We start from the raw sequence: 14925 nt of genomic DNA on the forward strand, positions 1-14925 counted from the left end.
AAGCCCAAGCACAGGCACCCTTTGTAGTCCTCTCGTCCCTGCAGGAACCCTCCTGCATCTCCAGGCTGACCGCCTTCATGCCCAGGGCACCTCGGGACTCATGCTCCTCTCAGGGGAGCCAAGGAATAAAGCTCCTGGGATTGTGTGTGTTAACAGCAGCACTATAGACCTGTGTATAAATGTGACTACATGAATAGATCAACTTTGCTTCGCTGTTGAAAAGCTCCAGGAAAGCTTACGTTTGGAGTGAACACACCGCAAGAAATCACTCCCAAACACCTAACGGCTGGCCTGGCAGGGCTCACACCATGACAACCTGGGAATAAGACTGAAAGTGCATTATTTCCCCCCCTCCCTTATTCTTTTGGAATCTCCTTTACTGTTTTATCTACAGGTCCTTTGGGTGAGCATCTGCTGCCTGCCTGCCTGGCTTGGCTGCCTTTTCTTGATATCCCAGCCTTTTCCCTGTCTCTGCCCTTAGAAGAGTTCAGCAGGAGCCTTGCCTGGGAAATGGGGATTTGCTGCCTCTTAGGCCGAACAAGAGCACACACTCGTGGTAGTAAAGCATTAAATCTCCTCTGGCATTATGTGTGAGAGATGCAAATCCCTGTTTTTCTACCTGGTCTGGGGAATGGGCATCCCTGGGTTTCCTCTAAGGGAATCTGTGAACAGTGGTTGACAAACACTGCTCAGGCAAAATATAGGGATCCCCATTTCCACTGGCAGCTTTTAAGGCAGTCTGGATACCCTAAAAAGGCTGGAAACAGCCTTGATCTCGGCCAGAGCTCATCCCTGTGTCTGGAGGTGACTTCTCCTCCCAGCTGCCTCCTGCCTCCCCCTGGAGCCAAGAGCTTGCAGATGCCTTGTTAAAGGTGGCTCGGTTGAGCATCTGTGGATCCCACATTAAGAAATCAAAGGAAAAAGCGGGATCCTTAAGGAAGCAAATCCATTTTTATCCTGGAAAGCAAAGGTTACTGGCCCAGCCTGGCTCAGTGCGGAGCTTCAGGGTTGAGCTTTGGGGGAGAACTGGGGTTGCCCCTTCCTTGGTTGGAGCAGCTTTGATGGGAGGAAAGCAGTGGGAAGGGGCAGGAATGAATAAAACAAATCCAGGGAAGAGAGATCTTCCACCTGTTATTATTCACTGCCCAGTTGCAGAGAGGGAATAAATTGCTTGGACATTTGTTGCACTTCCAAAAACCCATAGAAGGGAAGCTGCATGAGCGGTTTAAAACCCCAACATGAGTTAAATAGGATTTATCTGCCAAAGCTGAAGGGGGAAGGCAGAGAGGAAAGAAGAAGACATCAATTATAGGGAGAGGAGAAAGTATTTTGATTGAAAAATGTCAACAAGCTCTCCTGGAAGCTAAAACAAGCAGCAGTGATTGTGTTTGCACAAAACAAGGCCCTCTTCCCTATGTAGAAGATTGGTTTTGTTTTCCCATTTCAGATCATCTACCTTTCCCAGAAGAAAGCCAAATAAAGCCCTGTACGCATCCTGCCTTCCCTTGTTGAACTCCCCAGAAAGCTTTGGGTAACAAAGAGGAGAAAGGAAGAAAAGAACCCTCAGAAACAGAATACGACAGCAAGGTCAAATCCTCAAAGACCTAAAAATAGCTCTGAGGACAGGGCTCTGTGTTGGCGATGATGTTCCAATGAAGAAGCTCTTCATGCACATCCTGGCTCCTAGCTCAAATCCAGGCATGGAAAGGGATTTTGTAGGTGTTTGGGTTGTTGCAGGTTTAGTGTCTCGCTGATGACTTCTAGGTTTTTAATTCCCTAATCCTACGTGAGTGTTGTAGGCTGAGAAAGACATAATCCAGGCTCCTTGAATGAGTCTCGCAGAGTTCTGTTCTTAGACAGAAAATGAATTAGGTTAAGCAGGGATTAGAGGAGACACACCACATGCCCACTTGGCCCGCTGCGGGCGCAACTGTTTATGTGCGAGCTGGGAAAAAAATGGTTGGGCAGAAAATAGTTGTAAAAATTAATGGGGTTTCCAAAGGAAAAAAAACCAAAACAAAGTAAAAGTAAAAAGGAGCCTCAGGATGTTGGGGAGACTTTCTCAAAATCACAGAATCCCAGACTGGTTTGGGTTGGGAGGGACCTTAAAGCTCATCCAGTTCCAACCCCTGCCACAGGCAGGGACAGCTTCCACTAGAGCAGGTTGCTCCAAGCCCCATGAACCTGGCCTTGAACACTGCCAGGGATGGGGCAGCCACAGCTTCTTTGGGCAGCCTGTGCCAGTGCCTCAGCACCCTCACATGGAAGAACTTCCTTATATCTAATCTAACTCTCGCCTCTGTCAGTTTAAAGCCATTCCCCCTTGTCCTGTTACTACATGACCCTGGATGAAGTCCCTCTTCAGATTTCTTATAGGCCCCCTTTTTGTACTGAAAGACTGTTACAAGATCTGAACAGCCCTAAAGGTCCGTGGGTAAATATATATAGGATGGAGCCAGCATCCATGGAAAGATGGAGGTTCAATGGCTGATGAAGTTTCAACGGTGGGCCTGAGAATACCAAGACAAAGCTTTGCTGCACAAAGAAGGGCTGATAGGGAGACCTGAAGACTACAAAGATCATGACAATCTGGGTGGTGTTTAAGAACCTGCAGTTGCAGCAGGTGGGCAGCGATGCCCCAAGGCCTGTCCTCCTTAGCACCGGTGTCCCTCCAGCCCTGAGACACCGCATCCTGCTCTGCCTGTGTGCTGGAGCCAGGCTTGCCGAGCACGGAGCGCGGTGCCCGCTTTCTGGATCTTCTATTTTAAGCAGCTTCCGTCAGAGGTGAGGAGTTAAAGTTGCCATGCCGACAGGGAGAAAGCAGCCCCTAAAATAGTCAAAAGTTGCTCCTGCGTCATGCGAGTGTGCGTATGCTTCCTGCGAGGGAGGCGAGGACCGAGCTGTAAGGATCCTTCCTGCGCAGGGCACAAAAGGCCCCCTTGTGAGAACATCTATAGGGTGCTTTCAGACTCCTGCCCTGTAGGTGTTCACCTATAGGTGAATGAAGCAGCAGCAGCGATGGGGGGATCCTAATGGTCAGAGCATTGAAAAAGGGACAGATTATTCCTGTTTTCACTGCTGATCTCAGCCTCCAGACCCCGATAAGGAACCCAGTCAATGTGAGACACTGGGAGCAGAGGAAAAGAAGCTGAGTGGTGTAGAAGGGAATATGCATCTCCCAGGGAGGTCTTGCACTATGCTTTGTGGAGCAATAGTGGTCCACCACAATGTAAAAGATTTGCAGCTGCGTGCTGGAGATATCAGAGGGCTGCAGTAAGCAAGCTGTGCCCTGCTGATCATGGACCTGCAGCATCCTGTAGTGCAGGAATAAATGGGTTTGGGTTTGCATTTTCCCTGTTTAATTTGCTGTTTAATTCAGTTTGATCAAAGATCCCAAAATGGGGATATTTAATATTTTTGAAGCTCTTTAAAACCAGGGTGTCCCCTGAAAAGGTGCCCAAATCACTTAACCCAGTGACACAGATCTGCCAGGGGCTAGGGGATGGTTTTGCCTCTTGTACATGCTCAGGTGAGGTTATTCTCCAGCCCCACACAAGCACAAATGTTTAGCCACCTCTGAGCAAGGGGAAAATCAAGTCACTCCACATACTCATAGCCAGGCACGCTCCCGACCCTAACGGGTGCTGGAGCATCTCTGCAGCCACCCCGGCATAGGCACAGGCTCCTCACCGCGGTGAGGCTCAATGTGCGCTTTGTCAGGGGAAAATCACAGCTCACCTTTTCATTCCCCACGTTCTGCTTTCTTCCCCCTCTGCCTCGCTCCCATTGTCTCTCCCTGCTTGCCCCTCCAGCCACTTGTCTCTCTGCAGCCCACACTCACAAATGCAATTTCTTCTGATGTATGAATATTTCACAAGCGCTGCCTCCCCGGGGACGGAGCCTGCTGAGGAGGAGGCAGCCTCTGCGGGGATGGGAATGGTAGCAAATGACAATCTTAATGAAAGATCTCTTCTCCAAGGGCGTCTCTGCAGAAGAATACACCGTGCTCCCAGCTCATCCGAGTGCTCCCTGCTCTCCAGCTGCTTGAGTTGCCTTTGGCCATGGATGGTGGATGTATAGAGAAATACAGCTGAGCCTTTTCCCAGGATACACTGTTTGGAGGTGGTTTGGGATGCTTTGGTCTGAGCTCCTTATAAGAGTGATGGAAATATCTTGTATAGATGCACAATGCAGAGTGGCATGATGCTTTGTGTGAATTTATTTCCACTAGCAGATGAAATTCATCATGTAATTCCCTCCACCCTGATGCACACAAATAGCACATATCAAATCCAAACAACAAGCTAATCATCCTTCAATATGCACATGGACCCGTTTTTTCCCTGTACCCTCCCAATCTCCTTGTACAACTACAGGCCACCGAGAGGGGCTGGCACCCAAAGGACATATTTTTCCCCCCAGACCCATGCACAGTTTCCCCAGCAAGGCTGGATCTCCCTCACTGGGGTGGATCTCTTGCTTCACACCCGCTTTCCCTGCCCCATCCAGGCTCAGGATGGTTGTGTGCGTAAATCCTTGCATCTGCCTGACCCCAGCAGTATGTATACAGCTGTGTGTATATATTCCACTGGCTGTATAGAGCTGCCTTATAGATAACCCATCTGTCTTAGATATCTCAGCGATACATCTTAGTTATTGCAGTAGCAGGCACAGCCTATGCCTAAGCAGCAGCAGCGGTGCCGTCTGTCTTTCCGACAGTGGGTGGCACTATGCAATAGGAATAACTTTGCTTCCCCTTTATTGCGCTACCTTCGCTTTTCAGCCCGATGGGGTTTGAGGTTTGAGAGGGACGGGGAGCACGGGTTTGACACCGACAGCATCTCGAAGCTGAACTGGAGGATGCTGCCCTGGGAAAATCAGAGATGGCTGAGCCCGGCTCGAGTTGTGCTCCTCGTCACTTGTTTAATCTTCATTTGAGGAGCAGGAAGTGCCTATGAGAAAAAATAGAGTATGGTTGCTGTTTGGTTGCCCTTTTCTCTTGTAAAACAGAGTAATCGCTGGTCCACTTTATCAGGATGATGTTAATTTGTGGCACTCTCCTACAAATAACTTCAAATCACTGGGACTTGGTGGTGTGACTCCACAACGAGAGATGTGGAACTCAATTTGTGCCCATTGCAGTAAGTTTTCTTTGCATTTCTCTTCTGTTGGAAATGAAAGGTTCATTCTCGGGTCTGGCTTTTATCTGCCCCATCAGCATGCTCTCCATAATTAGCTCCCATTGCAAAGCTTTTCCCCAAATGAACTGAACCACAAGCAAACAACAGTGAGATGATGCAGCCCATGAGTCCGTGACTGATGGTACAAGGTGTCATCCCTAGAAGAAAGGATACAGAAATGTTTGCCCAGATTGCTGGGCTTGGCAGGAGCACAGGGTGCATGAGCCTGTATGAAAATGATGTTCTCAAATAAACTGATTAATAAAGAATTAATTACTAATAAAGCTTCTGTGGTGTTAGCAAACACTGAGTTGTATGGTGAACTGTATTTAAAAGCTGAATAGACATTTATTACCTAGATCACACCCTTGGCAAGGAAAACAGTGGCGTGATGAAGAAATAACGAGAAAACAACCATGTATTCATGATAAAAACTCAGAATTCCCGAAAAGATCAAAGGAAGACCTGGGTTCAAGGTGGCCCATGCACCAGAATCCGGTGTGTGGTGGTGCTGGGTGCATCCCAAACCAGAGCTTCTCAGGTGATGGCTGGTGAGTCATTTGCAAGGGATAGGTTATACCAGGAGGTGTCAGTGTCCCCTGCCTCTGCTCCGAGTGCTTGCCGGGGTTTTAAGGTAGGAGCTGCTCAGTTTGCAGCTGGGGCTTGTGCTGGTGCTAGGATCTATTCAATGGGAAATAACTCCTGCTTTGAGCAGAGGAGCAGGACCAGCTTTCAACAGCAGCATAGTCCATGGAGCAGAGCAGCAGTGTTTAAAGTGGTCAGTAGGGGAATTCTGACTTCTGTTTGGCTCTTCAAGCAGGACAAGGGTATATCCACATTTGTGCAAGTCCTGGTTTCACGCCAAATGAAAGCCACCCCCAAATAGGATACCAGGAGCAAAACACTGTGCTCACGCTTTACTCATGCAGCCCAAGTACTGTGGTACCCTGCTGAAGTCAGGGTGATGGAAGCTTTGTAAAACCACAATGCATCATCTCCCTGGAGGGTGTTTACCCAAGGGTCCCCTCTCAGGTCACATCTGGGGCAGTTCAGCTCCCCTGAGGTGGATGAAGACCCAAGTGGGGAACATGGAACACAAACAGATTCAGAGCCAAAAGCGTTGTGTGGCCCTGGGAGCCTCCCGCGGCACCTCAGGCTCAGCCTAGAGGGCAGGCTGTGCCCAGCCTGGCACACTGACGGTGTGGACACATCCATCAGCAAGGACGGAAGTCACGGCAGGGAAATGAAAGCAGACAAAGTGAGTCTGTGAAGTGGAAATGCTCGATGGTGTGTGATGGATGGGGTCTGCACTGGCAACCAGGAGGGCTTACAGTGACCCTGCTTATGGCAGTGATGTGGGACCAAGCTTCCCTCCACAAGGAGAGCATCCCCAGGGCCTCATAAAGCTACAGTTCACCCTGGAGTTGTGCAGGAGCCAATCCTTTATTCTCTTAGAGGTTTGAAGGAGGTTTGGGGAGAATAACTGTGTTTCTTTCACAGGCACAGACTAGAGAGATGGAGACTTTCACAGCACTCAGAAGCCTGGTCCCTACATGCAGGGAGAGCAGTGATGGAAACATCAAACCCCCCTGAAGCGCAGTGAGGGGCTGGGCAAGCATGCACAGGGTTCATGCAATGTGGTGGGCACTCATTGCACACCCCAGAAGAGCTACACCAGCAGAGGACACCACTGTAGGAAGAGTACTGCTTTTTCTGCTTCCAGAGGAGACCTCTTTGGCAATTACAAGCACACTCTGCCTTTGCAGGCCACAGTGGGTGACTGGTGTTCCCAGGCACCACTATGTCCACTTCAAGGGATAACAGCTCCTATAAACCACACACAGAGTGTGTGTCTGTATGTGTCTCCTTTCACAGCTGTATCACAGTCATACCCTGCTCTTTATGTTAAAGCAAATGACTCTGTGGACTTTATGCCAGCACTTCAGGTTCTCTAGTGCCTATACAGCAACCTACCCAGCTTCAGAGACCAGTGGGTTTACATTAGTTCATGCTTGCTAGGGGCTGATGCAGCCTGTTTGCTGACAGCAATGCCATATGTTGTAGTGTAGCTCCTGCAAGCCTCATCTTACTGGGACCAGATGGGAAAACGAGGGACTCATGTCCCAGGGGAGGTGTCTGGGTGTGTGAAAACACCAGTTTCCCTGAGGCACGCTGCCTTTGTGCACGTCAGCATCCGAAGAACTCAACACAACATCAGCCTCCCTGCTCTCTTTTGGAGGCCCTGGGGTTCAGGGGTGCCAGACCTTCACCCTCTCCTTCACAGCATCTGCTCTTCTCAGATGGATGGTTCTAGATAGCAGGGGACCACCAAGTGACAACATCCACTGCGGTGGGAGTTGCTGTTGGGGTGGTATGGGTTTGATATATGCTGGTGGAAAAGCCAAACTCCAGTGTGCAGTGAACCTTTGTGAGCTTTAATGTAAAATCAGGCACGGCAACCATGGTCCCATCATCTATGCCAGAGTCTGGAGTGGCCAGTTTATCCTATGATCACTACTACCAGCCCCCATCTTTCTTCCTCCAGCATTGCCCAAGGGCTATCCCCACCATTCCCTTCCCATGCAGCATATGACCCAATTCCTTGCCTTTTGAGTGGCAAAATTGAACTCTGCCTACGCAGCTGAAAAGCATCAAGCTTCGCCCAGACTTGTGCCTGTCCAGTGCTCAGAAATGCAATGCTCGGAAAGCCCCAAGGCTCAGACTTGTCCACCCAGCTTTGTTCTCCATCCCTCCTCTTCATGCCAAGTGTGGACGTTCTGGTTAATGTGGAGGACTCACAGCCCTGGCCTGCAGGACTTACCATCAAGATGCCCTTTATGTCATTATTTCTTCTAGGGTCACTTAATAAGAAGCATTTCGCCATGTTTTATCTCGGTTGGATGCCTGGGTGGGACTGGAGGAGGTTTGCTCCTGTGGGGCCAGAGTCTCGCCCATGAGCCAGAGGCTCTCAGAATTGGCTTTGGCTTTCTCAAATTGGGCTGCTTGTGACTCACAAACTCGTGTCTTTTGTTCAGATGAGAGTGAGAGATAGAGGGGAGATGGGTAGATGGGCAGACTGGTGCAGGTTCCATCCCTGCAAATTGCTTTAGCTAAACCGGGGATGTTATGTTGCTAGTGAGCTTTTGACATGCAATTCCTGCCTGCTCCTCAGTTAACACTTCCCTGGTGGCAGAAAGCAAAAGGATTTAGTTTCCTCAGCAGGACCAAAGCACAGTGCTAGGAAGATGAAGTGACCCTTCTTGCTTGTGTGCCACTAGGGCTTGCCAAGCAGCCTGACCATGCAGTGTGTACAGGGCTCCATCACAGCTCTCCATATGACTGGCCACCTCTGGGTTTGTCTAGAAACCCTTTACCAATACCTGTAGCATTTCCCACCAACCTTTCCATGTGCCTGAGGCCTGGAGGAGGAAACTCCATGTGCAGTTATCAGTCATCTGCAGGGAGGGCTAAGGAAGGAGCCAGCAGCAAAGGTGGGTAAACCTGTCCCATGTCCTCTTCATGCTGGATGCCTGCTTCACACATGGTGGCTGATAAGCTCCCAGGAAGTGATTTCTGAATATGCACGAGGCTAAAGGGGAATTGCTGTATTCCTGCTGGTTATGAGAGAGCCAAGGGTACAGTTACACACCTTGTTCCCATGGTTTAATTACCAAAACTTGAATTCCAGTGAATGCGTTTGGTGAAAGCTGTGCTTGCCACTGAGGCTCCTGATACAATGGCAAGAGAAGCTCCTGAGATACTTGTGGAGTTTTCACTTCTGGGATTGATTTATCTGGTGATAACAAAAGTCTAAGCATAGATTCAGAAGCTCACTCAGTGCCAGTCAGAATACTTATCCATCAAGCCCATGTCCTGGGGAAGGGCTCAGGGTCCTCAATACAGTATTTCCCGTTGCCCTATGTGCATGCAGGTGCCCTCACACAAACCAACACATCCCTTCCTGTCTGTCTGGTTCAGCCTCTTGTGAAATACCTCCACCAGATTCTGTGCATTTTCAGCTCAATTGCTCTGCATGTAATTACCCAATCTTGCTAAAGCTGTTTGGATGTGTTTAGCCAATGTAATTATCCAATAATAGAGTTGGTCCAGAAATTGAAAGCAATGAAAGAAAAAGAGGGAGGAAAAGAGACGATAGAGGCATTTGCATCAGATTTCTTTTTTCTTTATTACTTTCCACATTTGACAGAATGAGGGGAACAATCCTCTGAAGCTGGAAAAAGACTGGTTTCAAAGTGCAAAATAACCCAACCCTGCCTCATCATCAGAATTCATTCCTGGAAAACAGTTTTCTGCCTAAAAGTGCTGATCCAGGGAAGATTTTTTGCTGTTTTCCCTGCAGTCCTCTTTAGTTGCCCGGTAGCACATGGGAGATGGTGTCATCTTGTTCCACATGAGCAGGATCAACCGTGGTCAATGTCCCGTGAAGAAAAATGCATCCAGAACCTGCTGGAGCTGGCTGGTGATGCTCTCCTGTGAAAGACTAATCCCTGGTGATCAGTTTGTGTTCCCTGAGGAATTACCCAGGGATGAAGCAGGAACCTTGCTCCAGGCTGCACCAAAGTGCTGCGTTGTGCTAAGCAAAGGTTTGCACCTTTCTTCATCTGAAGTGGTCTTTCCAAGAGCATCATACGGTCACTGCCTTAGTGTTTGCTGAGGTCAAGGGGTACTGAACATCTCAATCCCTTTCTTTGGTAGCTCTTCACCATTTTCGGCACCACATGAACAGGCATGTTCAACCTTCAGACACCAAACCAGCGCAACTCTCCCAGCACATTAATGGAGGTTATAAGCCAGCTGAACAAGTCGAGGCTTACTTCTGGGCATTCACTTTTCATTCTTCATTTGACTAATTAAGCAAGAAGCCTGGCTCATATATTAATATGATTAAAAGAAGTGGAGCAGTGTAGAGTGCACCCTTAACTGCGCAGATCATAGGTCACTCCGTCTGGACTTGTTTGCTTAGCCCACTCAGGACAAAGTCCTAGCATTGGAGCACTGAATTGTCAACTCTTCGTTTTTCATGGTTCACTGCTTGCAAGACCACAGATTGAGAGGCCAAATCCTGCCTCTCTGAGAACGAATTCAATCAACAAGCTGGGTGAGCATGACACCAAGGGTGGGATGTGACTGTGCCTGGCCACTCGTGCTGCACTTTGGATTGAGCAGAAGTAGAAGGCAGCAGTGTTTTACCACAGAGGAATTTCCTGCCTTGCAAGATCCACCATACCAACCTCCTGTCCCCATCAGCTTTGCCTTGTCCCCTCAGGCTGGATCCCACAGTCTGGCTGTTTCCAGCTGGGAGCAAGGGACAGCCAGTCTCCGATCATGGAGCTCATGGAGGCAGTTCATCCTTGTGCAGGTCCTGGGGTGCCCTGGCTGCTCCCCTTTCTTCCTGCTAAGCACGATATCATTAGGGGAGCGAGCACCATCCAACCACCACTTGCATAAATGTGCTGCAGCACTGTAGCTATCTGAGCCCTTTCTGGCAGCACACGTTGTCCCATGGAGGTGAATTGGTAAGAACACAATCATTTAGTTTTGGGGAGAGCAAAGTGACCTGCAATCCCATCTCAGCCATGCATCTTCTGGTCGTGCTGGGGCGAAAATGCCATGAGGCTTTTGCAGGCAGGTCTCTAACCCCTTTGTTACCTGGACACAGCTCATCTTACCTGCCTCACTAGGAGCTGTGCCCCTGCACAGGTAAGTCAGGATTCGGGATGGATGCAGGGAAGGGCAAACCTCCAAACACCAGTATTTTACTTGCCCTTAGGGTGTAGGTGAGACAGAGCATCTGCTGGCTTGAAGTGGATATTGTTACTGGAATTTGGGATGCCTTTCGGATTAAGCATCATGCAGCACTCACAAGGCTCCACTTAGCTGACATGTCTGAGCTCTGCCTGGAAATCTGATTTCCCTGTCATTACTTCTAAAGCTGTCTTTGCCTCTCCTTCTTTCTCTTCTGATTCTTTAATCCTCGCCAGTTGTAACACGCACCTCCCTGTTATGTTCTTCAGATGTCCTGCTCTGTTTTCACTTGAACTAAGTAATTCTCTGTGCTCTTTTCTCCCCTTTTCCCAGTATTGGCCCTTTCCCCAAATTCCTGGCACAGGCAGTTTGTTTTCTATGGTTTTGCTTCAGCTGAGCTCGGTTATTGAATGTACTTTCTTCTTTCCAGAGAGGCTCCTGGTCCAGCCCTTGGGCTGTTTTTCCAATACATTGAGTGTTTCCATGTCTTTTCTCTCCCCAGCTCTGAGAAGATTTAGTTTTATCCTTCAGAAAAGTAGCAGTAACCTTTTACATCTCTGCTTCTGGCCTGTTGTATTTAATGGTGCTATGCATGGGTATCTGTTTACCTACCTGTTGATTCCTTCATAACTTGAACCCCTTGGCCAAAGTTTAGGGGCTCAAGGGCTTCATGTTCTGAAAAGCCTCATGCATGTGTGTGAGTGAGGAGACAAGAAAGATGCTCTGTGTTTTCTAGCCAAAGGTCCAAATATATACTCTGGGTCTGGGGGGAAAAGCTCAAAAATATGACCCAAGGGCCCCAGATCCAAAGGCAAATGGAGAACATGCACTTGATTTTCTTTTAAACGCTGTGTGTTTTAAACCATAAAGCCTCATGACTTTGAAGGGACTGGGTCCATGACTTTAAAACCCTTGGGCGTGAAAGCAGTCGTGATGGAGTCTCCTTGCAGCCAAGAGTAGTCAGGCAGAGAGAACTTTTCCCTGCTGTGTCTGTACAGCATCGACCACTACAGGGTTCCGTGCAGGGAGGGACTGAATTGGATCCAAATAGTTATGGGCATGGTAATCTCATAAGCATCACCTTATGAGTGATAAGGGGATAGCCTGGCACTTGGAGGGGGCTTTGCTCCTTGGATGGGTGCCCCTTGGCCAGGGTTTGTCCCACAGGCACTCATCCCAAACAGCTCAAAGGACGATAAAAAGCTGAGATGGGGCAAAGGAAAGAAATGGAAGAGCAGGCAGGAGAAGAAGACAGAAACCAGGAGGCAGAGAGCAGGAAACAGATCTCCTGTCTCTCAGAACAGGTAGCAGCTGACTCAGAGTAAAATATTCCCATTTGAAGACCAAAAAGCTTCTGTAGCCCCAGCCTCTTGCACAAGCAGCCGGCATGGAGAAGGTCAGCACTGCTCCCTGCTGAGGAGCACAGCTGAAGACAGCCACATTTGCTTCCTTGAGGAGTTCAAGTCACTCCCTATAAGGTCTGGTAATTCCAGGGTGTGCTTTTGCCTTCCTTCCTAACTGTATTTGGCTGCTCTATGGGTGTTTTACCTACAGTTCCCACACGAAGTAACCCAGCTTCTCCCTTCCTGCAGACAGCTATTTACAGGATTTCAATGGGTAGGTCCGAAATGACTCCATGTCCAGAATCCTCACTGCCAAAGGAAGGAGACAGGGGTCTTTGCAAAGGGCTTTAACAATCTCCCTGTTGCTCTGGCTGGCAGCTTTCGGCATGCGTCCCACATTCTTCACTAGCCCTTTCCTTAGCAATGAATAGGCTTTCAGTGCGCTTTCATAATGGTTTCTTTTCCTGTGGCACTCAGAAAAAGCTTTCAGCCTGCTCCAGCTGCCTCCTCTGCTGCCTCTCCTTATCCACAGGAAAGATGTGGTGGCTCTGCTCAGTGTAGACTGCCGCTAACAGAGCCACTCTTTCACCTCTGAGAAGAGGTGTTGTGTGAGCAAGGGGTGGAAGATGGCTTTGCTCTGCTCCTGCTTCTTAAAGCTCCTATGCAAGCTGGGGGTTACAAGGTTGAGTTAGGACCTCTTCACCCCCCACCAAGAAGCACATGTGCCCTGCGCTCAGCAGCCCCCATGCGGGATCAGGGGGCTTCAGCCTGGGCTCTGTGGCTGCACCATGCCACAGACTGAACTTGCACTCCCTGGGTGTAACTTTTCAGGTTATATGGATATATATAAGGATATAAGGATATAAGGATATAAGGATATAAGGATATAAGGATATAAGGAGGAAGTTCTTTACTGTTAGGGTGGTGAGGCACTGGAATGGGTTGCCCAAAGAAGTGGTAAATGCCCCATTCCTGGCAGTGCTGAAGGCCAGGTTGAACAGAGCCTTGGGTGACTGGTCTAGGGTGAGGCATCCCTGCCCATGGCAGGGAGGTTGAAATGAGATGATCCTAAGGTCCTTTCCAACCCAAACTGTTCTATGATTCTATCATTGTGTGCAGGAGGTCTTGGCTCTGGTTTAAGGCAGATGGAAAGTGCGTGTTCCTCCTGATTGTTTGCCTCATCTTAATTCCCATCAGGGCTGTTACTCCAAAGCCTGCAGTGACAGGACTCGTGCACGGCCACAGCAGTGTGTAATCTACTCCACATGTTGTTTAGCTTCTTCTCCTAGATTTTATAATGATGCTGCTTAATTAGGGATCCAGAATTGCGTTAGTTCAGGCTAATAAAAGGACCTTTGGAGCTCCCAGCAGTTAGATACCTACATCCTCCGGTACTCCAACCAACCTTGAACATTGTACAATAAATGTAAGTTGAGATTTCAAAGGCTTTGAGATCAATGAGAATGACACCTCCCAGAAAAGCATTCAGTACCTGTGTACTTGTCTGGGTCTGGCTAAGAAATGCCTATGAAACAGTGGACTGGAGCAGCAAAGAGCTCATTTTCCTTGAGGCAAACATGACGTGAGGAAAGGGGCAGAGTGGCAATGCAGCGCAGTGCTGTCACCTATCAAGAATTGAAGGTTATTTTCATACTAACCTACGGTCTCTCTTCTGTTTTTGCCCTTTCTCTTAACTTCAGGGTTTTTATTCCTGGCAGAGGAAAGCACTGAGAACGTGTTTACCACTTCCCTTATGCATATGTGACTCCCCGACATCTCCAGATCTTTCTACATATTGTTTCAGGATTAAAGAGAAAATCTGTACATCCCCCCCCTTCCTCTGATATTGAGACAACAACTTTGTGATTCACATGGAGTGTTGGGACAATGGTAGGCACCAGGTAAGCTTTAGCCTGGTTCCTAAAGAACTGTACAGTGGCACATGCCCTGGGAGATGTGTCCCTGTGTGGCTCCTTATGTCCACCCCTCACTGATAGCTCTTGATGTGAGATCTCACAGGCAGTGTATTTATATGAGTTTCATAGAAACAGGCAGGTTGGATGAAGAGAAACTGCCCCGAGGTGCTGTCAAATCACCTCTGAGCAGAGGATTCACAGCCCTGGAGACCTACCGTCTCATTAGATGGGTTGGTTTCAGGCATCTCCTGGGCCTGAATGCCGAATTCCCTTCATCACAAAGGAGGGAATCGCACTCGAACAGCAGCCTCGGAGGACAGAGCCAAAGAAGCTGTAACACCTCCCGAAATGTGTGCTTCACAGATACAGCAAACACAGCAAGTTTACGGTGCTTTGGGACTTTACACATCTGGTTAATACACTCACTTGGTGAATCAACCATGTCAGAACACATCACTGGCCAGGAGCCATCTCCTGCAGCCCTGGTAGCTACCTCCCTCTTACTGCCCTAAAGGAGAGTTACACACTCCTGGGGGCTCGGCATAAATGACCAAGCACTTTTCTCTTCAACAGCCTCCACTTACACCAGGCAGGTGAAAACTTTCTGTTTCAGAGAGGGGGAGAGGGCTCCGCACTGGCCACTGACATAGATGCTATTTCGGATACCCCGATGATGAAGTCCAGCTCTTATAGAAACACCCCATCTGACTCAGGCTAAGT

General features: G+C 48.8%; 1 long non-coding RNA gene across 1 annotated transcript in view; it reads right to left on the bottom strand.

Annotated features, from left to right (window-relative positions):
- Positions 1–2066: 2066 nt before the first annotated feature.
- Positions 2067–14925, bottom strand: part of LOC133213756 (uncharacterized) — a 532499-nt gene continuing 519640 nt past the window's right edge. Inside the window, exon 3 of the long non-coding RNA XR_009725873.1 lies at positions 2067–2104. This is a non-coding gene — a long non-coding RNA (uncharacterized LOC133213756). The remainder of the gene's footprint in view (positions 2105–14925) is intronic.

This window comes from Neopsephotus bourkii, unplaced genomic scaffold (genome assembly GCF_033783945.1).
Source record: "Neopsephotus bourkii isolate Nb327-2 ecotype Australia unplaced genomic scaffold, CSIRO-AGI_Nbou_v1 NB_845, whole genome shotgun sequence".
NCBI classification, from domain to species: domain Eukaryota; kingdom Metazoa; phylum Chordata; class Aves; order Psittaciformes; family Psittacidae; genus Neopsephotus; species Neopsephotus bourkii.